At 44.2% G+C, this 4,786-nt stretch overlaps 1 pseudogene; it reads right to left on the bottom strand.

Annotated features, from left to right (window-relative positions):
• Window positions 1-1,025: 1,025 nt before the first annotated feature.
• On the bottom strand, window positions 1,026-2,361 carry LOC122492367 (annotated as a pseudogene).
• Window positions 2,362-4,786: the final 2,425 nt, after the last annotated feature.

A 4,786-nucleotide genomic window follows, 5' to 3' on the forward strand; every position in this document is an offset into this window, starting at 1 on the left:
TGAGCCACCCACGTGCCCCTGTATGTTATGTACTTGTAACTCTACCTCTGGATGGTATTGCCAAAATTTGTAAAAAAGATCTACTTAATTGGTTTAAAATAAGTGCATATATGTTAAGTATTCCTAAAACTCTCAGAAATGTAGAAAGTAACCCAAATGCTTTTCCAGTTCAACTAGTTTAAGTTTTTTGGCTTAATTAAAATAGGCATGTCTTCAAATTATCAGCATTAGAATTAATTCAAGCATACAACTTTTATTCTACCTGGGTTTACTAGTCAAATGAATTCATGTTACCTCTGTTACAAAATTTGTCAGCAAGAAAAATAACTTAAGTTGATGGCTAGCTCTTTAATGCCTCATGAAATTTTCATGAGTAATCTAAACATAATTGTTACGAACAAGTGAATCAAATAGGTGTAAATGGATACACAAAGTTGGAGATAAAGAGAATTCTTACCTTGTATAACGAGTTGGCTAAAAGTGGATGAATTTGTGATAGAATTTTTAAAAAAAGTAATCTTTTTGTGTGTTTTTTTTTCCTGGCATTTTAACACAACATTTTTATTGCTTTTGAGGGTTTCCCTAGAGCAGACATCCTTCTATTGCGCAGCTGTTTCATTTTGGCATTTTAAAAGTTGAGGCTGAGGTTACAAATGCTTCCAAGACCAATTAAATGCCCAGGGTAATTAAAGGTGAAGGCGCACAGGCTTTAAAGAACAAGGTCCGTAGCTTTTCCTTTCTGTGCGCACCATCCTTGGTTAGCAGGTGAGTTTTGACAGTACTTTCCGCCTCAGATTTCCAGAGAGCCTTCTGAAGCCCTGATCACTGGGGCTCCATCTAGCAGGAAAGTCAGAGCCCAGTCAGGAGCCTGCACCAGCCTGACGCCCACCGGCGGCGGAAATAGGAGAGAAGCAGACTGCCGGAAGCTGACAAAACTAGGGGAGCCTCCTGTTGGTCTGAAAGCAAGGAGAATGCAGTTCACACAGCTACAGAAGGGGGGATGGTAGTTCCCTCCTTCTGCAAGCTTAGTAAACCCAGGAGACGGGCACCCACTCTGGAGAACTGCACGCCTGCTCCACGGCTTCTTGCAATTTCTTCAGGGTTTCATCGACACCGTTGTTGACCAGCGAGAGGTCAAAGTAGTACGCATAGTGGCTGCGGATGGCCTCGGAGTCTTTCTGCAGCTGCTGCAGGGCCTCTGTCTGTGCCCCCTGGTCGGAGGGTGCGATGAACACAATGAACGATGACAGTTCTGCTGTGCAGACAATCTTCAGGGTCTGGGGCTCAATGTCCAGGATGGCAATCCTGTCCTGCTTATGAATCTGGTGCAGGGTTTCAAATGTGGTGCCAAACACGTTGCCCTGGTAGCTGCCAAACTCCAGGAATTCGTTGGCAGAGATGCCCCTCGTCATCTCTTCGGTGGAGACAAAGTGGTATTTTCCCCATCTTCCCCACTCTTCCTGGGCGGCCGTGTGGTACACGGGGTGGGGTACGCAAACTTGTCCAGGTTCTGGCTGAGCAGGGCACTCTTAATGTGGCAGCGGCCCACCCCGCTGGCTCCTATAAGCACCAGGGTCTTCCTCATGAACGCCGGGAGCCGACCAACTTCCTCGTAGGAAACGACCTCCAACTGGTCAAAAATCGAGCTGTGCTTGGGCAGGTACTGGTCTTTGTACTTCTTCCCGAAGGGACTGCAGCTTGGGGCTTCGCTCGCAGCAGACTGAGCCACGCTTGCCACTCGCCATTCCTGCAGCTCAGGAGAAAGGATCAATCCAGCTGACTCCTTGGAGGAAGCTTCCACCTGCCCTTGCCACCAGTTACTGTCGTCTTTGCTGAGTATCTTGATGATGTCCCTGGTAACAAACTTCAGCCCCGCCTCCTTTCAGGGGATCAGGTGGTCCTTTTTGGGGTCATAGTCAAACTTGGCTCTCATGACCATCTGTAGTGCAGGAAGATGATTCTGCTGGTTGGGAATTACTTTTAATGAGATCGTTCCTTTGGTTTCTTTCATTGCCTTCTGCAGCCGCTGTACTGAGTGATTAGTTGCGTTTGTGCCATTGATTTCTAGGCTCTCATCCCCAACGTGAAGGGAGCCTTGTCTGTAAATCATGGCCACGGTACAGGACTGCTTGTCGTTCAGCTTCAGGATGATTCCCATGGGCTCTTGGGTGACCGTCTCGAACTGGATGAGTCCCACCTTCTGTATGTCCTGCCCCTTGGCCTGGGCAAGCCTTCCTGGGGCAGCCCAGCCATTGGTGTACATGCCCTCGGTCACAGCGTTCGCCTGGTATGAGCAGCCTCGGGCTGGCTGTGCTTCTGCAGCAAGTGCTCCAAGTAGAGGTCAGAGACAGCGGTGCGCATGCCACACCCCCACCCTCGTCCTCGCTCCCCTAGAGCGTAATCTTCCTGGGGCCTGGAGGCGGGGCCGTGAGCCACAACGCGGGCAGAACCGGAAGTGCCAGCGGAAGCCTGCAGGGCCAAAGAGGCGGCGGGGGAGGGGGGGAGGGCGGCGCGGCCCCGGCGGCGCGGCCCCATCACCTCCCCACCCGCGGCGCGCTGGAAGGGCCAAAAGGTAATCTTTAATAACAGTTGTGTGTTTATATAAAACTACAGCTTAATTTGCTTCAACTGCAAATGAGGATAAATTTTCTTAGATTATGGATCACTGCTGCTACCAGGTTATGGAAGTGTTGTTTTGTTTCTTTCAGGTACTCTGCCTTGAAAACAAAAATTGTGGGTATTTTTTTTTTTTTTTACTTTTTGTTATATTTTTAATGTTTTTTTTTTAAGTTTATGGATTTATTTTGAGAGAGAGAGGAACGCAAGCAAGGGAAGGGCAGAGAGAGAGGGGGAGAGAGAGAATTCCAAGTAGGCTCTGCACTGCCAGCTCAGAGCCCAACAGGGGCTCAAACTCACCAACCGTGAGGTCGTGACCTGAGCCAAAATCAAGAGCAGGAGGTTTAACTGAATGAGCCACCCAGGTGCCCCAAAGATTGTGTTTCATCAAAATGATTTCCCCTGCCTCATGCTGTTTGTATCAGGTCTTTGATTACTTTAGAGAACTGAATCTTCTCAATATTAAAGGAGCAAAGTTTTTTTCCACAGCTATGAAACCTTTTGTATTTGCTTTAAAAATCTTTTATTGCCATTTCAGTGAAATAGAGAATTACATGTTGTTTAATGAAGATGTATGATTCTATCAAGTCAATTTTCTGAAAAATTTCCCCCAAATCAAATTCCAAATGAAATATTTTTGTCTTTTTTTGTGATTTGTTCATCTTGTTGTCAAGTTGAAAGCATGGTTGATTTATCTCTAAAGATTCTCATTTCCTAATTAATGTATTTATGGTAAAATGTCTCTCTTCTAAATCCTGTTTTGGCCTCATCCTTCCTATTTCTGTATATGGTGCTATCATCCATTCAGTAAAGAATCAGCCATTCCCAGAGAGATGACCAGCATGGCTGGTGTAAATGTAGTTAGCTGGAGTATTAGTTTTCAATTCCTCTTTATACATACTTTCACTTCTTAATTGCCTTTTTTAAGAAAATACTTTCCAGGTAGATGGTGTTTGGCTGTCCTTTTTCTGTTAATAAACCTTATTTTTCACTTTTTGTTTTGAATATATGAAATTTTATAAATACTTTAGGGGCTTACAACAGCGATGCACTCTTTGTTGACTGTCTTCTAGCTTAGAAGTTCAGCCATCAGCTGTGTTGGTTCTGTGATTTTAGCCCATCTGTTTCTTGCCTCTGCAATGGGGCTTTTATTTTTAGAGTCTAATTGTTCTTTTCAAAAATGAAGCCCGTTCATTTCTATGAATGCAGTATCCTCAAAAATTTCTTTAAGGGCATTAATTACACCTCGCTGTCTTCTGGTTCCTAAATTAAGAACTTGGAACTCAGTTATTTGATTTTTTGGTGTACGAATTGGAAGTTCTGACTGACAAATTTTGGGAGAAAGTAAAGGTGTTTTCACTCCACTAGAAATCTTTATAGCCATTAATATAAAGGCACATCTGAAAGAAGGTCTACTGGGAGGCTTATTCCTTCGTTCATTGCTGTGTCTGCACTTGCGATCTGGTGCCACTGAAGCTACCTGGCAACCGATGGCGGGAGAAGTCACGGAGACAGAGCCAATAATATCAAATGCCAATAATATCACACCAATAATATCAAAATGAAAAGATAAAAGTGCTCTAGTCCTTGATGTTATTGCTGAGGCAATGATAGTGCTGAAGATGTCCTATTGATGGACTTTTTACATTATGGGTTTATATACATATATATATATATATATATATATATATATATACACACACACACACACACTTTTTTTTTTTTTGGTGGACAGCGCAAATGGGGGAGGGGCAAAGAGAGGGGCACAGAGGATCTGCAGCAGACTCTGTGCTGACAGGCTGACAACAGAGAGCCCTGTGTGGGGCTCGAACTCACCAATGGTGAGACCATGACCTGAGCCAAAGTAGGACACTCAACTGACTGAGTCACCCAGGTGCCCCTAATATTTTTTAGGTTAGGTTTAGGTTTTCTGTAATTACAGCTAACATTATCCAAATCCATATACCACCTCCTACAATTCATTTTCCAAAATTTAATCAGAGCAGGCTTTTGAAATCACATATCACATCATGCTACTTTGCCACCTATGTTTGTCCAATGGCTTCCCATCCTATTTAGAATAAAAACCAAACTCCTATCTGGTTTACAAAACCTGGCATGGTCTGACCTCTGCTTCCCTCTATGGCCTGCTTTTTTTTTTTTTTTTAAT

This window comes from Prionailurus bengalensis, chromosome C2 (assembly GCF_016509475.1).
Source record: "Prionailurus bengalensis isolate Pbe53 chromosome C2, Fcat_Pben_1.1_paternal_pri, whole genome shotgun sequence".
NCBI classification, from domain to species: domain Eukaryota; kingdom Metazoa; phylum Chordata; class Mammalia; order Carnivora; family Felidae; genus Prionailurus; species Prionailurus bengalensis.